The following is a 25,141-nucleotide window of genomic DNA, read 5'->3' as shown; positions in this document are numbered from 1 at the left end:
TACCACTACCCTTCCTACTACTACTACTACTACTACTGTACCGCTATTACTTCCACTTTTACTACTACTATTAATATTACCACTGCTACTATCACTACTACTACGACTACTACTACTACTACTACTGCTATTGCTTGAACAATAAAAAATTTCTTCGACAGTCTTCTTCCAGCACTGTGCCCTGCCTTCCATATTTCTCAGTCCTACCCGAATGACAGAGAGTATCCTTCCTTTTCATACTCTTTTACTGTGAGCTTCATACTGTTGATTGTGATTCCTACTTGGTGGTAGGTGGTGGCGACCATCATCCACTCATCTGATGTAGTGCTGTCTAGTGTTTCTTCTTTCTCCTATATCTTTCTTTTTCTGTGTCTGCCTTACTCTCTTCCTCTTTCTCTCATCGTGTCTGTTATTTTTTTATTAATCTTCTTTCCTTCTCAGGTGGCTTTACATCGACTGACATGCCAGATGGTTTCCTGTAAGCCAGGAAACCATTGATAATGCTGGTTGGTAACCATTTAACCATCCCATACGTGTTCCCTACGTGTTAACAAGTGGGTTAGCGGAGGATTAGTGCCCCTCTCTGTTAAAGTAACAAAGTCAGACACAAACGGCCACCCTTTATATGATATTGGGATCTGGCTATGGATAGCTAGATTTCTTGTCTCCGCTTTCCACCTCTCGCTCTACATTCACTGAGACTCCTTCATCACTTCCTGTGCATGAACAACAAATCCTTCCCTGACCTTCAGTGGAGTTATGTTGTTTTGTTCGCTATCACTGAAGACGATCGAATTTCCTTAAGCCTTTCACTATCGCCTTGAAAGATGGGGTTTGTATCAGATATAAACTGTGTACCTGGTGTGTAGGTGTAAAGGTGTATCTCGGGTAATTCTACATCAAGTGACAAGCCAAATGATTTCCTGTAAACCAGGAAATCATTTAATACGCTGGGTTGTACCCTTATAACCAACACCCGTTACCTACTTGTCAACAAGTGGGTTGGTGGAGGGTTAGTGCCCTCCCCAGAAAACAATTAATAATACAAATAGGAAGCCCTGGATCAAGACAGAAGAACAAGCGAGGACATGGTGGGAATGGTAAGGTGAAAGAGAGAGTAAATGTCCAGGTGCACGAGGGCGAAAAAGTGGAAATCTGTGGATTAACTGAGACTAACTGTTGAGGTTGGAATGTGAGAGTGGGAGTATGGATGGGGTATATGCGCGGGAGTTGGTGAGAATGAGATGGCAAAAAAGGCTGTATGATATTGTTGCGTGCAAGAGATGGAAACAGAATATAAGAGAGTTTGAATTAGTTGGCTCAAGGATTGCGTGGGTAACACTGCAAGTGGGAATCCAACCGTGAGAGATTGTGTGTATGTATATGTGTGTGTGTGTGTGTGTGTGTGTGTGTGTGTGTGTGTGTGTGTGTGTGTGTGTGTGTGCCAACGCAAGATCGGGCAAGCAGGGTAAATGAAGAGTTCTGGGCAAATGTGGAAGTGTGCATGGAAAAGTTTGAGGGGAATGTGAGGGTTTTGATTTGAGATATGAATGGAAAAGTAAGTAATTTGAAAGTGGTTGGAGTAGTTGGTGAGTGGGTTGTGCCTGCAGAAATAGATGAGAATGGCAGCTCCCCAGTGGACATTTGTGCGGGTAGGGGGTTGGTGATAGCCAAAACCTTCTTTAGGCACAAAATGATCCACAGGTACTGTATATGTGACGAATGATTAGGGTGAATTGTGAACTGAATGAACGGAAGGGAATGATTATGTGTGCGTGGATGGCAGAAAGAGAAGGCATGTAATGGATGTAAGAGCATACCTTGGCTGGGGAAGTGAACCTTCTGACGACCATTTGGTGGTGGTGAAAGTAAAAGGTTCAAGTGCAATGGAGGAATAGATGGAGGGAAGGACAGGAGGAAGTTGTCCATACAATGAGGGTAGAATTTTATATATATATATATATATATATATATATATATATATATATATATATATATATATATATATATATATATATATATATATATATATAACAGAGCGGAGGAAGTAAAAACAAATGAGTAAAAAAAAAAAATAATCCATACACCAGATTACTGGTGTCCTCTGTTCATAAAATATCTGTAACAGTTAGACTTCAACAGTTGTGGGTTGAAATTTGGATTGAAACTCCTCTGGGGAAGCGAGTTCCAAAGAGATGCAGTTCGGGGAATGAAAGAATTCTGATAGGCAGAAGTTCTGCAATATGGCTGAGTAACATTCCAATCATGAGCGCTACCAGATGCCCGTGTAGCACGAGGGAAGGCATGGAGAGGTGGCACCATGGACGCAACTTCGTCTGAGCATTTGCCAAAAAAATATCTGTAAAGTAATGCAAGGGAGGCAACATTCCTTCTTACTTGCAGGGGAGGTAGTTTACAGTATATGTAATGGCAGGGTTGTTAATGATTCTAACAGCTTTGTTCTGAATTTTGTCTAGTTGTCTTAATGCAACCTCTCCACAACCATTCCACAAGGGTGAGCAATATTCAAGCTGAGAGCGCACATGACTCCTATAAATTATAGCTAACTGCTCATCGGCGAAGAAGTTACGGACTCTGTACAATAATCCAAGTTTCTTTGAGGCGGTTTAAGCAAGTGATCTGACATGAGAGGTCCAGCTGATGGCACTGTTATGTGAGATGCCAAGAATTTCAATACTTTTGGAGATGGGAATATTAGCAGGACTGAAGGTAATGTACGAATCTGGCAATATCTGTCTATTAGTAAACTGTATATATTTAGTTTTACTAGCATTAAAAGAGACAAGGTTGTTTTGTCCCCATTCACTGATTGTAGATAGATCTTGATTTATGGAGATGGCTGTACTGAGTTGAGAGGTAGAGATATTAGACTTTGTAAATGGATGTCTGAGTGTGAATGAACTATGTAGTGTTGAGTCATCTGCATATGAGTGAATGGGATTGTGGGTGACAGATAAGAGATCATTAATATGAATCAGAAATAGGGTTGGCGCCAGAACTGATCCCTGCGGCATGCCGGCGTTAATTGAGTGGATATTGGAATATACATCATCTACTTTTACTCTTATTTTCCTGTCACTAAGATATAAAGAAATCAAAGGGACAAAAGACGTTAGTCCATAGCAAGGGAGTTTGGACAGCAGGGAACGGTGCCATACTCGATCGAAAGCTTTAGAGATATCAAGAGCTACTGCATGAGTTTCTCCAAAAAGATCAATTGATTGATGGATGGTATGAGATAAGAGAATGAGTATGTCAATGGTGGATTTTCGTGGCGATGAGTATGTCAATGGTGGATCTTTCGTGGCGAAAACCATATTGTCTACCACTAATTAAGTTGTTGGAATCAAGATGTTTAACAATGTGCTTATTAATTAAAGATTCAAATACCTTACCAAGAGAAGATGTGACAGCTATTGGTCTATAATTGGAGGGGTCAGACGAACTTCCTTTCTTCGGAACTGGGTCGATATTGGCTTCTTTCCATGAATTTGGGAATAAAGAAGTACCTATGCATAGCAGAAACAAAGGCAGAATATAAGAAAGAAGTGGTGGAGCGATTGGGTAAACAAGATCTGGAGTAGATCGGGGAGGAGGAAAGTGTGTGCAAGATATTCACATAAGAAGTATGTGCAGCATGTGAGGTGGTTTGTGGTGTGATGAGAAGACGAAAAGGAGGTGCAAGTAACAGCATGGTTGAATGAAGAGGTTAGACAAGCTGTGGCCGAAAAGAAGAAAGCATATACAGAATATATGGGTAGCAGAGGCATGGAGGATGTTGAGAGACGAAATAGAGAGTTATATGCAGAGAAGAAGAAAGAGGTGAAAAGATCAGTATGAGATAGTAAGAAGAGAGTCGATGAGGAACTTGGAATTTGAGTGTAAAGTGGAACAAATGTAAGAAAATGCTTTGGAAAGAGATAAAGAGAGCTAGACTGGATGGTAATGAAGTTAGTAGTAGGGATGTAAAAGATAAAAATGGTAGACTACATGAGGAGAAGGGAGAAAATGTGAGCAGATGGAGAGAGGACTTGAAGGAACTGTTAAACACAGAGAATGAAACTAATTCGAATATAAGTGGCTTGGGAATGGCTGGGAGAAGGAGAGAGGTGAGAAGGGAGGAAGGGATCTATTGGAAGAAAGTAGTGGAAGCAATGAAGAAAGTCAAAATGAGGAAACCCCCAGGACCTGATGGAGTGTGTGGTGATATGATGAAGAATGGGGGAGAGATAGTAATAGAAAGGATATGGAAGATGTGCAGATTGGCATGGGGGTAAAGTAGAGTCCTGGAGGATTGGAAGTCTGGTATAATTATTCCCCTGTACTGTACAAGGGAAAGAGGGCAAAAGAAGTGTGTGGTAATCATAGGGGTATCTGTCTCATGAGCATAGTATATGGTAGGATCCTTATTGACAGAATTAGTTCGAGAAAAACAGGGAGGTTTTATGAAGGGAAGAGGTTGTGTAGATCAGCTATTCATCCTTAGGTTTTTAGTGGAAAAGTTTCTAGAGAAGGGAAATAAATTGTATGCAGCCTTCATGGATTTGGAGAAATCTTATGCCAGAGTGGATAGACAAGGAATGTGAAAAATATTAAGAATATAAGGAGTAAATGTGACGCTGAATGCCGTGAAGAGTATGTATCAGGACACTAAGGCTGCAGTGCATGTGGATGGTGAATTGAGTGAATTTTTCTTTTTGAATGTGTGATTGAAACAAGGATGTATCATGTTTCCATGATTATTCAATCTGTAAATAGATGGGGTTGTAAAAGACATACATGTAGGTCAGTGGATGTTGGCACGAAGCTAATGAGAGAGAGCAGCGTCTGGAAACTTCCTCTTCCTCTGCTTGCAGATGACCCTGTATTTATGTGAAGCCGAAGGGAAACTGCAAGGCTTGGTAAATTAGTTTGGGACAATGTGTAAGAAACGGAATCTAAGGGTGAAGTTAGGGAAGAGTAAAATTATGATCTTCTAGAGAAAAAACACACTGAATGCACAGTGAGGTTGGAAATTTAAAATGAGAGTCCATTTAAGTACTTGCGTAATGTGATGAGTAAGGAATGGAAGTTCTGAGGATGAAGTGCTATGAACGGGTACAACAGAGAACAAAGGTTGGTGTTGTTTGAAAGCGATGATAAGAAATGGAGAGCCTTAGCCTAGTACCACCAGGCACAAAATTGTTGTATGGTTGCTACCTTGCATAGTAAATGGATTCCTAGGAAACAGTCACTAATGGTATATTGGTTTTAGCGACCCATTTCTTCATTGTTTATTGTCATTTTGTCACAAGTCGGCTCGTGACATCAACTCTGGTGGGAAACCGCGAACTCTAGTGGAATCCCAGTGTTTATCGTTCAGTTTAACCGCTACGTATTCACCGGTCGGGAGTGTTTTCAGAACAATTTTTCACTGTGTCATAAATGATCGCGTTTGTGTGAGACATTAGCACTTCCACTGAGCGAATTATTATGGGCTTGTTTCGCTCATTCTAGCCGTTAGCAATGTGGCTAGACACTTGCCTCTTTCCCACGATTAGAAGTCAGTCAAGATTTGTACGCCGCGGAAGCAGGTAGTGTGTGGCAGTTTCCTTCCTACAACGCAGTTCCCACCGCTGCCATATTCCAACCTAGCGTGATTGGCGAGACATTTAGCGTGTGCAGTGTCCTTCCAGTAACCATGCCCAGTCATCCGTTTTGTCCACTTTTCTGACCAGTATTTTCTTTTCGCTTTTTTCCTAGGTTTAAGAGTTAGCTTTTGAGTGAGTGAGTGAGTGTGATCTTATTTTGAATTCATTTTGAAATGTAACGTAAATTTATTTTATTGTAATCAATAAATTTAACAGTTCTTTTTCTTGAGCTTAATGTAATGTAAACTCGTGTTTTATTTTCCATATTAAGTTTATTTCACTTATAGCTCCTAGTTTGCATAAACGCTTTGCTATTCATAACTGGTATTTAGGCCAGTCCTTTTGTATTAAACTTAAAATCCGTTGTCCCATCCAGGAGTTAACGCACCAGCAAGAATCTGTTAACATTAATAGCATTAGTTATTGATTGTCAGGGGTGAAGTCACTTTCTTCAGAGCCTAACAGTACTAACAAACAGCAATTGTGAGGAATTAGTCTCTGCTGTGTACTGTTGAGAAAGTTCATAAATTCTCGTCCTTAGAGAATCGGCGAAGTAAGCTGGCATAAAGTAATCACTGCTTGATTTTCACAAGACAATTCATTGTCCTGTTCTCAATATTATTGAAAATTATCCTTTAATATTGTATATACATTACAAACCCCGTGACATTTGGCGACCTTATTCAAAGATATTAACTCCTAGCTCTAAAGCTGTTCACGAGATAATATTCAATCGTTCATACTTAGGTATTTATTATTAAAGTCTATAGGCACTACCTTACTGGTGATTATTGATTCATTTTTATTAATTTACATAATAGTTTTCACAGTCAGTTGTTTGTTTAATTTTCTTTCTTTACCAGTTTAATTAGATAGAACTGGTCACCACTAACCTATGCCTATATTCTTTATTCTTGATTATTGGCATCTCTCTTTGCAAAAATCACAGTCATTGCTGAGTCGCTAGTTTATTTAGATTGAGTTAGTATCAGGGCTGCCAACATCTATATACAGGAAGCTAAAAATATGGGCCTTACTGACCCAGAAAAATCCAAAGCTACGTCCTCTCACGGTTAAATATGAGCAACAACTTGAGAAAGATGCTCGTGAAGAACGCGAAAGAGAACGAGAATATGAGAGAGAACAGCGTGAACACGAACAAAAACAACGCGAACTCGAGTTAGAACAAGAGCGAAAACGACGTGAGAGAGAACGTCAACTCGAGTTAGAACAACGAGAAAGAGAACGCAAACACGAGTGAGAACAACGAGAACACGAACGTGCCGAGAGAGAAGCACGCGAAAAGCATGAAATTGAAATGCTGAAGCTCAAGCGAGATTCCTTGGCTTCAGACACATCTGGTGCAGCTGGCCCAAGCTCCACGAGTGCTCTCCCTGCACATGTTATGGCAACCCCACACATCAAGCTTCCCGCATACAAGGAAGGCGAGCGAATCGAGCCATACATAGCTCGTTTTGAAGATATGACTCAACTGTACCAGACGGATGATGCAGCTAAGCAGCTTCAGTTTCTTAGCCTGTTTGAGGGCCCTGCCCTCGATATTCTCCACAGAATTCGTGGAGACAATCTCACGTATGAGAGGATGAAGGCCGCACTCGTCAAAGTGTACAGTCTCACAGTTGACGACGCCAAGAGTCAGTTCATGAGGGCGCGTTTACAGGATAAAGAGACTGCCGTTCAGTTTCTTGACCGGCTTACTGCTTACTTAGATGAGTGGATGGAGAAAGATGAAACTCCTTCCACGCATGAGGGGATAATTGACCTCGTGCTGCGCACTCAGCTAGAAAAGTCATGGCCTACTGAACTTATGGCTCAGTTTAAGATCTGCCAGGTAAGAGATGTCAGCCAAATGGTGAAGAAGGCTGACGCATTCTTCACTGCATACGGGTATCAAACTCGCAAGCAGCATACCTGGAACAGGAAACCTGATAAATCTGGGAAACTGTCTCAGACTGAACCCCAGCAACAAGGCCGTTCTCAGAATAATGGCCAAGGTCCAAAACCGCAGAAGAAGGACCAGGGGCAAAACACTCAGAAACCTGAGTGGAAGCAGTACGATAAGCAGAACCCTAACAAGCAGCAGTACCGGTATTTCAAGCAGCAGCAGGGCAAGGACAAACCACGTAACCCTTAGTCAGGACAATGGACTTTAGTGTATCGGAGGCAGGATGCAAATGCAGCCCTTATGCCACAACAAGCATACAGCGGTGCCAACCCCACCAGTACAGGTACTTCCCCCCAGTTCACTAGTTCCCCAGTGATAGTGAACCCTCCTCCACATGTGGTCAATGCTCCAGCTCCTCAGATAGTGAGCACGGCCCCTCAGGTATCAAGTTCTCAGGGCACCACATTTGCTGCATCATTTGTTCCGCAGTCTCTCCAATGACTGGCTGCTACCTCCTCAGACCCTTCCACCAGTAACACTGCCTTTCTTGTTCAGCCAGGGTTTGTGGGAGGTGTTTCTGTAAATGTTCTGGGAGATAATGCTCCTCAGGATGCTCTGTCAAGCAAAGTTTAGTTCGGCCCGACGAGTACACGGGTAAACAGATCCAAGTTAGACTTATTGATGGGTCAGTGAGATTGTTCCCTGAGGCACGTATCCAGGTGGCATCTCCTTTCTACACTGGCTTGACAGGTGCTGTTGTCATGCCAGAACCCTTGTTTGACCTCATTATCGGCAACATACCGGGCATCAAAAACAGTTGCGCTGCAGATGTTGCTACTCAGACTTCAGCTGTTGCAGTAACACAAGCCATGGCCAAGGCTCCGAATCATGTCACCCCGTTGACTGTCACAACGCTGCAAGATTTTATTCGGAGTCAAGACGTTGTCCAAGAACAACAGTCTGACCCGACACTTGCCTCAGTGCGTAAGAAGCTGGAGGGTAAAGTGATTAAGTATTCACGGGGAGGTCAAGCCAAGTTCCTTCATAAGCGAGGACAGCAATACCGTGAGTCACGAACACCCCAGGGCAAGGTTTGACTGCAGTTCGTCGTTCCTGCAAAGTATTGCCGGGCAGTGTTTGAAATAGGTCATTGTTCAGTCATGGGAGGTCACATGGGTAAAAAAAAAACCTCTGACCGCATCCATGCTGACTTTTTTTGGCCAGGAATGGGACAGGAAATAAAAAGGCTTGTGCGTTCCTGTGATGTGTGTCAGCATACCACTGACCGGGAAGTGTCTGTCCTGCGTCATTGAAACCAATGCCTGTAATCTCTGAACCGTTCGAGAGAGTAGCAATTGACATTGTTGAGCCAATCTCTCCTAGGCAAGTGATGGATCAAGGTATATCCTTACTTTTGTTGATTTCAGCACATGGTGGCCTGAAGACGTGGCCCTTAAGAATCTAGAGGCCATCACTGTTGCTGGGGCATTGATCGAAGTGTTTTGTCACGTAGGTATCCCCAAAGAGGTCTTAAGTGACCGGGGTTCGCAGTTCACCTCTGTAATGATGAACGAAGCATTCAGGTTGTTGTCCATCCGAGGTCTGCGAACTATGCCTTATCATCCCATGTGTAATGGGCTATGTGAGAGGTTCAGTGGGATTCTCAAGAAGATGTTAAAGCACCTGGCTGCCGATCAGCCAAAGGAATGGCCGCGGTTCATTGCTCCTCTTCTGTTTGCTTATCGAAAAGCCCCACAGCACCACTTGAAGTTCTCACCCTTTGAACTGGTGTATGGAAGGTCACTCCGTGGACCACTTCAAGTCCTTCACGAGTTATGGGACGATGAAGAACCCGACCCTGAAGTCAAGACCACCTACACCTACATCCTTGATCTAGCTGACCGCCTCCAGTCGACGTGTGAGTAAGCTAAGGAAGAATTGATCAAGGCGCGCGAAGTTCAGAAAGCTTATTATGATAAGAAGGCAAAACTTCGGAAGTTTAGTCCAGGCGATAAGTGCTCGGTGTTACTCCCCACTGCCCAGAACAAGTTGTTGGTGCAGTGGAAGGGTCCATTTGATGTAGTAGAGCGCATTTCAGAGCTCAACTACATAATTCAAATGGGGAATCTTCACAAAAGGTTCCACACTAACATGTTAAAGGCTTATCATGAGTCAAGCCCCGAGGAAACTGGCCTACAAGTAGCTGATGATAGTGACCAGCCACTGGAAAAAACCGGGGCAGCCGCGGTGATCCCAGCTGATGCCTGTGATGACGAGCCCTTAACTGCTCAGTCCCGTCAGGAAGGGACTGTCGGAGATGTTTTACTTAACGCTGACTTAGCATTAGGTGATCAGAATGCCATAAGGTCACTGCTCTGTCAGTATGCTGATGTTTACTCTGACCAACCTAGACTTGCAAAGGTTGATTGACACAAGATTGAGTTGACCAGCGATACTCCCGTAAAAGTTAAGCCATATCCGATTCACATGCGACTACTGGGCGCAGTAGACAACGAAATTGCTCACATGGAGATTGCAGGTATTATTGAAAAGTCCTCATCTCCTTACTGCGGTCCAATGGTAGTAGTTCGCAAGAAAGATGGTGGAGTCAGGATTTGTGGCGACTATAGGAGGCTCAATGCAATCACCAAAGTGGATGCTGAGCTGATGGGTGACCATATTGCCATCTTCTCCAAGCTGGCAGGGTCACGATATTTCATGAAGCTCAATTTGGCGAAGAGATTCTTCCAGATTCCCCTTCACCCCGAGAACCGTCAGTTCACTGCCTTTCCTACTCCTAGGAGGTTGTATCAGTATAAAGTCCTCCCATTTGGACTTACCAATTCCCCAGCAGTATTCAATCATGCCATGAGACAAGTGCTCCATGGTATTGTAGTAGATATGTTCGTTGATGATGTTCTCGTTCATTCCGCCACGTTGGAGGAGCACCTCAGACTCTTGGAAATTGTCTTCAGTAGACTCCAGAGTTTCAATATGACTGTGAAGCCTAGCAAATGTAAGATTGCTCACAGTGAGGTGGAGTTCCTCGGACATATTGTTGGCAACAATCACTGCAGGTGTCAGGGTGACAAGATCAGGAAGGTTAGAGAAGCCCCGAGACCCGTGACCAAGAAACAGGTTAGGGCATTCCTTGGCCTAGTGAGGTATTATAGGATTTTTATCCCCAACTTTTCTCTCATTGCCCAACCGTTGTACGAGATGCTACGAAAATATGCTCCAAACACCATTGAATGGGGAGAAGTGCAAGAGAGATCTTTTACCGCCCTTAAGAACATGTGGAGTCACGTGGAGAGACAGGCTGACGAATGAGGATATAAAGGAGAGTTGTGGTGTGGATGTGGATGTGATAGGAAGCGTTATGAGGAACACACTGAGGTGGTTTGGCCATGTGGAGAGGATGGAGGGTGAAAGACTGACGAAGAGAGTGTATGTGAGTGAGGTGGAGAGGGGAAGAGGGAGGGGGAGGCCGAGGATGAGATGGAGGGATGGGGTGGAGAGGTATATGAGAGAGGGGGGTGTGAGTTGGAAGCAGGGCAGTGAAATGGCGGGGGACAGGGCGACTTGGAGGCGATTTGTTTGTGGCCACCCCAAACGGGATTGAGGCGTCTGGCAATAGATAGATAGATAGATAGAAGAACATGTTGTGCAAGGAGCCTATCTCGTAGTTCCCTGATTACAACAAACCTTTCATACTGTGCACTGATGCTTCACATGATGGAGCAGGTGCCGTTTTGATGCAGGAATCGGAAGGTGGAATCTTCCCAGTGGCATACCACAGCCATAAGCTAAAACCCACCAAGAGGAATTACAGTACCATTGAGAAGGAACTCTTGGCCGTGGTTGATGGTGTTAAAAAATATTATTATTATTTATATGGGGCACCATTCACTCTGGAAACTGATCATATGCCACTCACTAGTCTCAGGATGACCAAGACGGCTAATGCAAGATTGACACGCTGGACACTGTATTAAAAGCATTTTAACCTTGTTGTGAGATACATCAAGGGAAGTGATAACGTAGGTGCAGACCTGATGTCTCACCTGCTAACTGCTGACTAACACGGGCAACTGTTGTATGCTGGGTTCCGTAAGATAGGAGTCCTCAGAGATTTGAGTAATCCAAGGACCAGCCTGGTTCCCAGTTAAAAATGTACCAGTAATTGCTGACGACTTGCCCGTTGGTCCCACAGGACACGTTACGTCCAGGACTTGTATATACATGTATACCATAAGTTAAGGGGGAAGTTTGAGAACCCTGCAGAGACAGTCCGAGGCTGTGTATGAATTGCCTTGTGGAACGTCTCGAGCTGTGGGCCTCTCTGAGGATTCCCAGAGAATGCACAATATCCACATGAGTGTTCACACCCACGGAGGGTGTTAAAACGTGACCTGCCCGAGATTGTGTAGCAATTTTCAGCTTCCTGTCATTAACCTTAAGTGTAGAGTTAGGTTAACCAGTAAACTGCCCGTTCTAAGAGATTTGAGCAATTCAAGAACTGGCACGTTTCCTGGTTAATAATGTTAGATTAACTAGTAAACTGCCCGTTCTAAGAGATTTGAGCAATTCAAGAACTGGCACGTTTCCTAGTTAATAAGCATTAACCAGTAAACTATAAGGGTCCTGAGCGATTTGTGAATCATAAGACTACGTTTCGTGGTTAATAATGACATAAGTACTGATTGGTAGGCAGAGAGAGAGAAATGACACTTTTGATGCTCCACCTTGATTCTTTTCGCAGGTGCAGCTGGTGGGTGCAGCATTGCTGTGCAGAACAGCTGGTTGTCCCTGTCGTATGCTCCCACTTCTTCTCTTCTGCTTCATCGTCATTATTTACTATAAATTTGCATTATGTAATTTTACATGTAGGTACAGTTACACCACAACTGTCACACCTACACCGTGTATTACATACATTACGCTACATAACAATCAGTTGTTAATGTAAATGTAGCGAACTTTTTGCTCAGTTTGACCTGAGTACAGGAATTTTCACCGTCGTCACGGAGTTTTTCCCTCAAGGTTGCTTCTATTAATGTAAATACGAGGTTTTTTCGCTCACTGGCGACTGTGACTTTCTCCTGTAGTAGGATAGCACACACACACACCACAGTGTGAATCTTGTGTGACTGAGTTACGATTTATATGTATGTATATTGAAAAAAAAAAATTTTCTGAAGAAAAAAAATTTAATTTTCATGGGGCGTAATGTCATGAGTCGGCTCGTGACATCAACTTTGGTGGAAACCGCGAAATCTAGTGGAATCCCAGTGTTTATCTTTCAGTTTAACCGCTACGTATTCACCTGGTCGGAAGTGTTTTCAGAACAATTTTTCACTGTGTCATAAATGATCGTCTTTGTGCAAGACATTAGCACTTCTGCTGAGCGATTTATTATGGGTGTGTTTTGCTCATTCTAGCCGTTAGCAATGGGGCTGGACACTTGCCTCTTTCCCACGATTTGAAGTCAGTCAAGATTTGTACGCCGCAGAAGCAGGTAGTGTGTGGCAGTGTCCATCCTACGACGCAGTTCCCACCGCCGCCGTATTCCAACCTAGCGTGATTGGCGAGAGAGTGTGCAGTGTCCTTCCAGTAACGACACCCACTCATTCACTTTGTCCATTTTTCTGACCAATATTTTCTTTTCGTTTTTTTCCTAGGTTTAAGAGTTAGCTTTTGAGTGAGTGAGTGAGTGCGATCTCCTTATTTTGAATTCATTTTGAAATGTAACGTAAATATATTTTATTGTAATCAAGAAATTTAACAGTTCTTTTTCTTCAGCTTAATGTAATGTAAACTCGTCTTTTATTTTCCATATTAAGCTTATTTCACTTATAGCTCCTAGTTTGCATAAACGCTTTGCTATTTATAACTGGTATTTAGGCCAGTCCTTTTGTATTAAACTTAAAATCCGTTGTGCCATCTAGGAGTTAATGCACCAGCAAGAATCTGTTAACATTAATAGCATTAGTTATTGACTGTCAGGGGTGAAGTCACTTTCTCCAGAGGCTAACAGTACTAACAAACAGCAACTGTGTGGAATTAATCTCTGCTGTGTACTGTTGAGAAAGTTCATAAATTCTCGCCCTTAGAGAATCGGAGAAGTAAGCTGTCATAAAGTAATCATTGCTTGATTTTCACAAGACAATTCATCGTCCTGCTCTCAGTATTATTGAAAATTATCCTTTAATATTGTATATACATTAAAAACCCCGTGACACATATAAATAAAACCCTTGTGTAATCCCTGACTTGCTCTGACTATTTACACAACCCGTCAGATGATGCCAACCAGGCTAACCAAGAACATTTCAAGCCACCAGAAAGACAGCTTTGACCCAAATATATACAATATATATATATATATATATATATATATATATATATATATATATATATATATATATATATATATATATATATATATATATTTTATGTGACCGACTCTGGGCATAGGCTTCACAACCTGCTTTCAAGGCCCAGTAGTACCGCACACCTCTACATGTCACCACTTCGGCGCTAACACCCACCATCCATACTGAATACATGCTAGGGCTGTCTCATACAGGACTGGTGTATTGGTATTAGCGGGGGTATTTTTGCGACATGTCGGCGGGCCTTTTGGTAGATCAGTAAAGTCAGATTTTTCTGAAATTCAAATCCTTAAACTGTTCCCTGCCTCAGCGGGATTTGAAACCGGGTCCGTCAGTACTGCAGGCCAACTCTCTACCGATTGAGCCACCGCCTCCCCCATATATATATATATATATATATATATATATATATGTAAGTACGTATGTATGTTACATACATCTCCACTCCTTCCCTCCCCTCCCCTCCCCTCCCCTCCCCCAACTCTGCCTCATACCCCCCTCTCTCTCCCTTCTCTCGTGTCCTTTCAACGTAGTATTTACCATCAACTCCACTCTTGCATCAGACGCAGATGCGAAGATTATTTATTAACAGCAAGTACAAGTGTTTCTGTGTGTGTGTGTGTGTGTGTGTGTGTGTGTGTGTGTGTGTGTGTGTGTGTGTGTGTGTGTGTGTGTGTGTGTGTGTGTGTGTGTGTGTGTGTGTGTGTGTGTGTGTGTGTGTGTGTGTGTGTGTGTGTGTGTGTGTGTGTGTGTGTGTGTGTGTGTGTGTGTGTGTGTGAATAATTTTATCAGTTTCTGTGCGTGGGTTTGTGTGAGAGAAAATAATCCAAAATAGCTCTGACTTAATTTAGATCAAACTTGGTGGAAGGGTTGAGGATAAGTCAAGGGGTTGACCTATTTTGTTGCAAACAATTGGTAAAAGATCAGTGTCACATGGCAACAACAGGTTAAGGATTTTATTTTAGACCAAATTTTGTGAAGGGGTTAATGATAAAGCAAGGATGATGGAGTTTGATTTCGAGAACAATCCTTCAAAAGTCAAGGTAATGTCAAATACAAGACCTTATAACTCAAATAGTTCTCCTTAGATTTGTGACAATCTTTATGCAAAGACTTAAGGGAAGCCAAGGATGAAGATAATCGATTTTAAGAGGAATAGGTCAAAGATCAAAGGCACAGGGAAGATTAACTCAAACCTTTTTATCCGATTTTAATCAAAGTTTGTGGAAGGGTCAAGGGTAGCGCAAGAAGAAATAATTCTATTTGAACTTAAGGATTATTTAATATATGAAGACTGTGTAACAGTGCCCCTCCCCCAAGAACAGAGCTTGGCCTCACATGACCCTCCCCCCCAATTATATAGACCTGGCTACGCTACTGGGTCGAAGTCAAGGTCGCAAGTGAAGTCAAATGTGTAGCCCTTGGACCAGTTGGTGGTTTGGATGTTGCACTTATTTAGTTCCCCTTTTATTATTATTATTATTATTATTATTATTATTATTAAGACAGAGTGGACAGAGAAGGATTGTGGAAAGTTTTGCACATGTACAGTGTAGAAGGTAAGCTGGTAGGAGTCGTCAAGAGTTTTTATGATGGTAGTGAAGCATGTGTACGGGTTAATGTGCATCTAAGTCAATGGTTCTCCATCGATGTGGGCGTGCGACAAGGCTGTGTCATGTCCCCATGGTTGTTCAATATTTATATATAGATGGGGTGATGAGAGAAGTAAAAACACGAGTAATGGAGAGAGGGATGGCGTTGATAATGAATGGTGATGGATGGAACACCTCTAATTTGTTGTATGCTGATGATGGAGTACTGCTTCCAAGCACCGGACAAGAACTGGGAAGGCTAGTGTAGAGTTTTGCTGATGTCTGTGAGCGTCGTGCCTTGAGAATAAATGTAGAAATGAGTAAAGTGATGGTTTTTGAGAGAGAAGGTGACTCCCAGTGCGATGTGACAGTGAATGAAGAGAGATAGGAGTTGGTGAGAGAGTTCAAATACCTGGGTACAGTGGTCGAAAAGAGAGGAAAATGTGCAATAGAAGTTGAAAGTAGAATGACACAAGGAAGAAAAAGCTGGTGCAATGAAGGCCTTGATAAGAAACTGAGGCTTGAGTGTTGCAGCTCCACGAGGCCTACATGAAGGAGCGTCAGTGCCAACATTAACATATGGATGTGAGACTATGGTGTGGCATGAAAATGAAAAGTCAAGTTTAAGAGGAGTGCAGATGGGACTGCTGAGGAATGTATGTGGAGTAGAGAGGGTGAACGGGATACGAAATAATGTGACACGTGAAAGATGCGGAGTGAGGAAGTCGGTGGACACCAAAATCGAAGAGAGTGTACTAAGATGGTATGGTCATGTGGAGAGAATGCATAACAATAGAGTGGTGAAAAAGATATATCTGAGAGAGGGGGGAGGCGAGGTAGGCCAAGGCGAAGTTGGAGAGATTATGGTGGATGAATGTGTGAGGAAAAGAGGTTTGCAAGTCGGTCAGGCTAGGGAACAGACAGGAGATCAAGCTGGCTGGATAAACGTTGTGAGAAGTGCATGATCAGGGATATCGGCACCCCTCTTTAACGTGGCAGCGTCTGAACTGACTTTATCGGATACGATTATGTGAAGCTGCAGAGCGTGGTGAATGTTTTTAGTGTATCCGATAGAGTCATGATTCCGGGGGCTTGAATGATGAATGAATGGAAGCTTGGCCCATTGAACTAGGGAAACTTGGGCTGTCCGGACGTTGCTACTCCTCACCCCTGCCCTAGGGTGAGAAAGGAGGTCCGGATGATGATGATGATGATGATTAATATTTCGAATTCTTGGCAGTTTCTTTTTCAGTTTAAGATTAACTTTTCTAACTGGAGGTGGGATTAATTACACCGTTGAAGGATCCATTCACTGCCAGGGGACTCTCCTAACCTGAAAAATGCGTCTCGTTGCATCAGAAAGAAAATAAAAATGATGTGGGTTGAAACTATATTATTTTTAAGGGTGAAGGAGAAAGGTGTGAAGGTAAGGAGAATAAAAGACACTCAGCCACACAAACCACTATAATCCCTGTCCGTCTCTCAACACTTGTGACTGTGGAACAATGAAATAGATAAATTTTCTGTGAGAGAGAGAGAGAGAGAGAGAGAGAGAGAGAGAGAGAGAGAGAGAGATTGCTTGTTGTTAGTACTAGGAAGCAGTGTTGCGTTTTCTGAAGGGGAGATATATTTTTTCTTGTTTCTTGTTAGTGTTGATATTCTCACCAGCGCTCGTTGTCACGACCAAACACTTGTATTTCTGGGCCGATAGATGATAAAATTGCTGTATATGTATAGTCAAAGAAACAAATACGAGTATCTTCCCAGTTACGTCTGAGGAAAATTTACATCTTGTGAAATACAATGAAAACCATAGCTATAACTAGTGCGTGTTGGAGATGGTTCCGTTTTTCCGCTGTGTATTCGTCACACTTTGGGAAGACACTTATTTCTCTGTCTGTACGGTTGGGCCACACGAGATGGGGGGCATTGAGTCTGTCCTGTCCTTACTGGACTGCGAGTCACTATCTCGACGACCTGCTACAATAAACTATACTCGGTTTACTCCAACCTGACCTAAAGTTGCCATGTAGCAGTGCTGAATGCTGAGTTGTTGTGATACATTAACACTAGACAGTGATGCCAGTCACAAAGAATTCTTCTGAAAAGGTTGTACAATCGCAGTATTGTCTTCTTCTGCCTTTGAGCTATGAGAAATAAACTACAAGATGACGAAAATTAGGTCCAGGTTAGAGTAAAACAAGTATAAGGTCGATGTGTTTTATGGCAGAAACTGGTTTTACAACAGCTTAAACAATATACAGTAGCATTCATGTTAGGGAATAAATTCACTGGTTTACAGCAAAAAGCAAGAGATATCGCGACCTCACAATTGCAGCGTTACGTCCCTGTGATTCTGTGGTTCGGGTAAATGTTGACCACTCTGTATAACGGCGGTGACCACACTTCACTTAATTATGTTTTCGTGTGACTTCGCATTCGATAGTCCCTCAAACACTGTGTTGTTGTTGACCTTCCCGGTCTGTGTGGCCGAGTAGGCCCATCAACCGCAGACAAGCAACCTGCCCCGCAGGCCCGTCCTGTTCAGTGAGCCGATGTTCCCTTGCAGCGCCTCGACACAGTGAGGTGCGGGAAAGAGTTTGGATGTTTGTTTCCCTGATGAGCGCACATATGCAACTCCCCACCAAGTTAGCAGAAGGGACCATAGTAGGCTTCACATCAACCTATTACTTGTTTATATGGTTACCACCCAGCGTTGTGACTGGTTTCTTTTGTTTCAGGAAATCACTAGGCTTGTCAATAAGTGAAGAAAAACCTGAAGACGAAAGAATAAAAATAAAAAGTGACAGGAAGTGTGAGGGATAAACGAGGAGAGGAGGGCAGACACAGAAAATAAAAATAAAGGTGAAGGAAGTTGGCAACACTACATTTTGTGAGTGGATGATGGTCTCCACCGCCTACCATCAATTATACATGTAGATGAACTTTACGTTCATATGCACACACACACACACACACACACACACACACACACACACACACACACACAAAGGTCTGTGTGTACATGTGTGAAGGTCGGGGTGGCGCTGATGTACTGGATGTTTAGCTGTGTGGAGGAACAGAGCTGTGGGAATGAAAATAATTTTTAAACAGTATTCGTACCCTTGTCGGGTTACTGCAGCATTGGTGTGTAATTACATTGGTTAACATATTTATACCAGTATTGGAAACAAAAATTTTTATTGAAATAAGTAGGGGATGACATGCTTATTGTTATATGATGGGACAATAATAACTATCATCATCATTATCGAAGCCCGTCTTGCCCCATCAGGACGGTAGGGACCTGGGCTAGGCTGCTCAGTTCAGATATTTACGATAATTGTGATCAACCTCACACGCCACTGAGTGACATTATTTGAGTAATAAACGCTCACTTTCCTCAAACGGAAACACAGTCACCATCGGGTTGGAGCGCCTTAGCCAAGTGGACCACCAGGCGCAAAATTGTTGTATGGTTGCCACATTACATAGTAAATGGATTCCTGGGAAACAGTCACGTATGATATATTGGTTTTAGCGTCCCATTTCCACGTCGTTTATTGTCATATAAAGGAAACCTTTGTGTAATCCCTGACTTGCTCTGATTGTTTACACACACACACACACATATATATATATATATATATATATATATATATATATATATATATATATATATATATATATATATATATATATATATATATATATATATATATATATATATATATGATAGGGCGCCCATTACCCAATCACTCAGTGTAGTGGTACTTAGTTCCGCGTAATTCTGCACTGAGTGACAAGCCAAATCATTTCCTGTAAACCAGGAAATCATTTCATACACTAGGTGGTAACCTTCTAACCAACCAACACGTGTTCCCTACGTGTCAACAAGTGGGCTGTTGGAGGGTTAGTGCCCCTCCCCCGAAAACAACAAACTAATAATGCAAACAAGAAGCCTCGGATCAAGACAGAAGAACAAGGGACGACATGGTACGAATTGTAACATGTAATGTAAAGGGTGCGAATAAGGTGAAAGAGAGAGAGAATGTCCAGGTGCATGATGCCGCAAAAGGGAACTTATGTGGATTAATTGTGACTAACTGGTGAGGTAAGAGTGTGAGAGTGGGAGTATGGATGGGGTATATGCGCTGAAGTAGGTGAGAATAAGATGGCAAAAGAGGGTCTATGTACTGTTGTGTGGAAGAGATGGGAACAGATTACAAAAGAGTTTGGATTAGTTTATTCAAGGAATGTGTGGGAAAGATGGAAAGTGGAAATAAAACATTAGCGAATGTGTGTGTGTGTGTGTGTGTGTGTGTGTGTGTGTGTGTGTGTGTGTGTGTGTGTGTGTGTGTGTGTTCCAATGCAAGATCGTGCAAGCAGAGTGAAAGAAGAGTTCTGGACAAATGTGGAAGTTTGCATGGAAAAGTTTGAGGGGAGTGAGAGAGTGTTTTGATTGGAGATATGAATGGAAAAGTAAGGAATGTGAAGATGGAGTAGTTGGTGAGTGGGTTGTGCCTGCAGAAATGGATGAGAATGGCAGCGTTGTAGTGGACATTTGTGCCGGGACGGGGTTGGTGGTAGCCAATACCCGCTTTAGGTACAAAATGATCCACAGGTATACGTGGCGAATGATAAGAAGGGCGGGTGGTGAATTGAATGAACGGACGGCAATGATTAGGTGTGCATGGTAGAATTAAAAGGTATTTAATGGATGCATGAGAATGCGGAGTGTGGGGAAGTGGACTTTCTGACCACCATTTGGTGGTGGTGAAAGTCAAGGTTCAAGTGCAATAGTGGAATAGATGGATGGAAGGACAGGAGGAAGTGGTCCATACAAGAAGGGTAGAAAGGTTGCAAGGGGAGGAAAAAAAGGAAAAATATGTGAAAGAAGTGAGGGAACGATTGGGTGAATAAGACGTGCAGCAGATGTGGGAGGAGGAAGGTGTTTACAATATATTCAAAGAAGAAATCTGTGCAGCATCTGAGGTGGTGCGTGGGGTGAAGAGAGGGCGAAAAGGAGGTGCAAGTAACAGATTGGTGGAATGAAGAGGTTAGAGAAGCTGTGGCGCAATGGAAGAAAACATAGAGTGGATGGGTAGGAGAGGCATGGAGGAAGTTGAGAGACGAAAGAGAGAGTTATATGTAGAGAGGAAGAGAGGTGAAAAGATTAGTAAGAGAAAGAAGAGAGTGGATGAGGAATTTGGAATGAATTTCAGTGTAAAGTCGAGGGAATGTAAGAAAATGTTTTGGAATGAGGTAAAGAGAGTTAGACTGGATGATAAAGAAGTATACAGTTAGTTGGAAAGTAAAAGATAAAAATGGTAGGCTGCCTGTGGAGAAGGGAGAAAAAGTGAGCAGATGAGAACACTTTAAGGAACTGTTGAACACAGAAAATGAAATTAATGAGAATATAGGTGGCTTGGGAATGGTTGCGAGAGAGACGGAGGTGAGAAGAGAGGAAGGGATCCCTTGGATGAAAACAGTGGTAGTAATGAAGAGAGTCAAAATGAGGAAAGCCCCAGGAATTTATGGAGTGTGTCGTGAAATGATCAAGCATGGGGGAGAGATAGTAACAGAATGAATATGGAAGATATGCAGGTTGGCATGGGAGTAAGGTAGAGTCCTGGAGGATTGGAAGTCAGGTATAACTATTCCCCTTTACTGTACACAGGAAAGAGGGGAAAAGAAGTGTGTTGTAATCATGTGGGTATCTGTCTTTTGAGCATAATAGAAAAAGTATATGGTAGGATCCTTATTGAAGGAATTAGTGAAGTATCAGAGGAATTAGTTGGAGAATAACATGGAGGTTTTAGGAAAGGAAGAGGTTATGTCAGTCAGATGTTCATCCTTAGGTGTTTGGTGGTAAAGTTTCTAGAGAAGGGAAAGAAATTGTATGCGGCTTTCATGGATTTGGAGAAAGCTTATGACAGAGTGGATAGACACGGAATGTGGAAAAAATTAAGAATATAAGGAGTAAATGGGACGCTGAGTCCAATGAAGACTATGTATGAGGGTGCTAAGGCTGCAGTGCATGTGGATGGTGAATTGTGTGAATTTTTCTTTTTGAATGTGTGATTTAAACAGCGACGTGTCATGTATCCATGATTATTCAGTCTGTAAGTGGATGAGGTTATAGAAGTGATACAAGGCAAGTGGATGTTGGCACGATACTAATGAAAGGAAGCAGCCTTTGGTAACTTCCTCTTCTTCTGTTTGCAGATGATCCTGTATTGTTAAGGGAAGACGAAAAGGAACTGCAAGGCTTGGTGAATGAATATGGGAGAATGTGTAAGAAACGGAATCTAGGGGTGAATGCAGGGAAGAGTAAAGTCGTGATCTTCGAGAGAAAATAGTCACTGAATCCACAGTGAGGTTGGATGATTAGGAAATTTAAAATGTCAGTGCATTTAAGTACTTGGGTAATGCCATGAGTAAAATGGAAGTTCAGCTGATGAAGTGTTTGAAAGGGTACAACAGAGAAAAAAGGTTGCTGGTTCTTTGAAATCAGAGATAAGAACTTGGCAGCGAGCATGGAAGTAAAAAAATATTGCTGCATGACAGTATTGTGATGCCAACTCAAACGGATGGAAGCGAAGCTTAGACCTTGTTGGAAGGACTGGAGTCAAGAGTGAGAGTAATGGAAATGTGTTATTTGAGAGGAGAATGTGGGGTTACATGGAGAGACAGACTGTCATATGAGGAAGTGAAGGGGAGTTGTGGAGTAGATGTTGATGTGATATAAAGTCCTAGGAGAACAGTGATGTAATTTGGCCATGTGGAGAGAATGGAGAGCGAGAGACTAACGAGGAGACTGTATGTGAGTAAAGTGGATTGGGGAAATGGGAGGGGGATACCGAAGATGAGATGGAGGGATGGAGTGGAAAGGTATATGAGAGAGGGAGGTGTGAGATCGGGGAAGGACAGCAAATTGGTGAGGAACAGGGCTACATGGAAGCAATTTTCTGTGGCCACCCCTAATGGATTTAAGGCGTCTGGCTATAGGCAGATAGATAGATATATCGATGAATGTAGCCGAGTGGGTTGATTAGATGGAGAGACTGTAGGTGTATAGTAGATCAATGGCTTCCCCTCTATCACCAGTGAAGTGTAATGTTGGCCGCTGCTGCATAGTAAAATGCTGTGTCGTCTAGTAGAATGAAAAGGTAGGTCTCTCTCTTTCTCACCTTCCACTTTTGTGTATCGTAAGCAAGGTGAGTTACAGAGCACTCTTGGGTTGCAGAGTTTATTGTGCGCAGGTATGTCGAAGTTGTGATTGACAGCGTAACGTAGCGTGACGCCAAACCTCCCAGCTGACCCTATCTCCTGCCTTCTGCCCTCGATCGTATTCTCGGGCTCTCTTCTACCCCTTCTGACCTGAACGGTATCTCTCCGACATTATATACGGCTCGGACGGGATGTGTGTGTGTGTGTGTGTGTGTGTGTGTGTGTGTGTGTGTGTGTGTGTGTGTGTGTGTGTGTGTGTGTGTGTGTGTGTGTGTGTGTGTGTGTGTGTGTGTGTGTGTGTGTGTGTGTGTAATTCACCGGGTCGGTCAGGATCACTTTGATGGTCGTGATCGTCAGCTTTTCCCCTCCCGGAAGGGAGCTGAGAGCTCATATAGTCCGATCTAAGGGCAAGACTGTGACCTTCACACACGCACACACCCGTCCCCTTGCTCAATGGGGACAGTAACCGCCCACTTCGTCAGTGAAACTTTTCGCAACCTGAGCAAGGCGCGAACTCCCGTCCACCAGTTGGCAAGCGAGAGCGTTACCACTGCACCAGCGAGCGGTGTGTGTGTGTGTGTGTGTGTGTGTGTGTGTGTGTGTGTGAGGTAGTGTCTGGTAGATTTCCATTCACGTGGACTAACCGACTACAGCTGGTTACCCCACGTGTTTGAATACGTCACGAAATTCTTCGTCGTGTGAACTACAAAGAGATTGAGATACATCATGTGTTAAGACATTCTTGATGGTCTGGGGCAACAGTTTTGTGGATATACATCATGTGGATTGACATTCCTAGTGAGAAGCTGTGTTCGTCTCCAGCAGACATTGCATCCTGCACATTGTGATATGAGATATATACTAGTGCCTATAATCCCTACATATCGACCCTCAAGTCGCCCTTGGTACGACCGAACTGGGTCCGAGGGCAAGAAGAGAATTAGGAAGTAGTGAAGATCTGGAGGGAGGAAGAGGAGAAGGGGAGAGGAAGGGAGGGAGAGTGAGTGGAGGAGTGATGGTGAGAGGGAGGAAGAGGATGGCTAGAAACGTGATGGAGAGAGGGAGAGAAAGGCTAGAGAAGTGGTGGAGAGAGGGAAGGAGCGAATGACTGGAGAAGAGATGGAAAGATTGAATGAGTGGACTGAGAAGTGATGGAGAAAGGGAGGGAGAGACTGAGTGGAGGAATGGTGGAGAGAGGGAGGGAGGGAGAGACCTGGTAGAGGAATGATGGAGAGAGGGAGAGACTGGCTAGATGAGTGATGAAGAGAGGAAGGGAGACATGGGCTCAAGTGATAGAGAGAGGCAGACACTGACTAACGGAGTGATGGAGAGAGCTGGAGAGAGACTGGTTTGAAGAGTGTTGGAGAGAGGGAAGGGGAAACTGGGTGGAGGAATGATGGGGAGACGGAGAGACTGGCTGGAGGGGAGACGGGGAGTGGGAGGGAGAGATTGGCTAGAGTGATAGAAAGAGGGAGGGGGCGACAACTATAGAAGTGATGGGAAGAGGAAAGAGGGGGAGATGGACTGAGGGGGACGGAAAGAAAATAGAAAACCAGTGGCGTTGTTCAAGACTCAGGCAAGCTCCGTACCTGTATTTTGTGGGTCTGGAGGTGGCCTGCCTGCCTGTGCCTTTGGAAGCCTTATATACCAACTGACGCCGCCCTCACAGAGGCAGGGGTGCTGGAGGTCAAGGCTGCTTGTGGTAAAGTGAAACTAGAATCCCGCCCAGAATATTAACAACATTGCACACGCGGAGGTAGGATCAGAGAAGGATTAAATTAATCCAAACTTGCTACACAAACATCTTTTTAAACTCTAACACAGCAAGAGGTGGGATCAGACATGCAAGATTTATCCAAACTTGGCACACAAGCACCTTTTCAGACTCTTAACACGACACACGCAGAGGTAGGATTAGACAGAGCCAAAATTATCCAAACTTGTCACACAAACATCTTTTCTCACCCGTTCTTCACGTTTACAGAAGCCTTTACCATATTCCAGCAGCTTCACTCATGCGTTCTTTGGCCCCGAATAATTTATGGATTGTACCATTTTTGCTCCTTGTGTCCGAGAACCTGGACTTTTTTCGTTTATTCTACTCATGGTTTTATAGGAATCAAGAGACACATTTATAACTGGTGGAGACTGATTAAGCTGTGTCTGACTCGTTAATTGGCCCTGAGTAACTTAGGTTGATGGGGTCATTTTTAACTCCATCAGTACTGTGGCTTTATTATATTCCACTCTCACGCTGTTTTATGCAAGTTAAGAGAGAGATTTTGAGCTAGAAGAGTCATACATAGCCGCCCTTGATTCTTCAGTGTGTGTGAGATCTAATAAGAATGGAAACAAAAAATCTGG

This window comes from Coenobita brevimanus, chromosome 20 (genome assembly GCF_032717465.1).
Source record: "Coenobita brevimanus isolate Jiangsu-jjx chromosome 20, ASM3271746v2, whole genome shotgun sequence".
NCBI classification, from domain to species: Eukaryota; Metazoa; Arthropoda; class Malacostraca; order Decapoda; family Coenobitidae; genus Coenobita; species Coenobita brevimanus.
The sequence above is the reverse complement of the archived record's forward strand: the minus strand, read 5'-3'. Positions refer to the sequence as shown.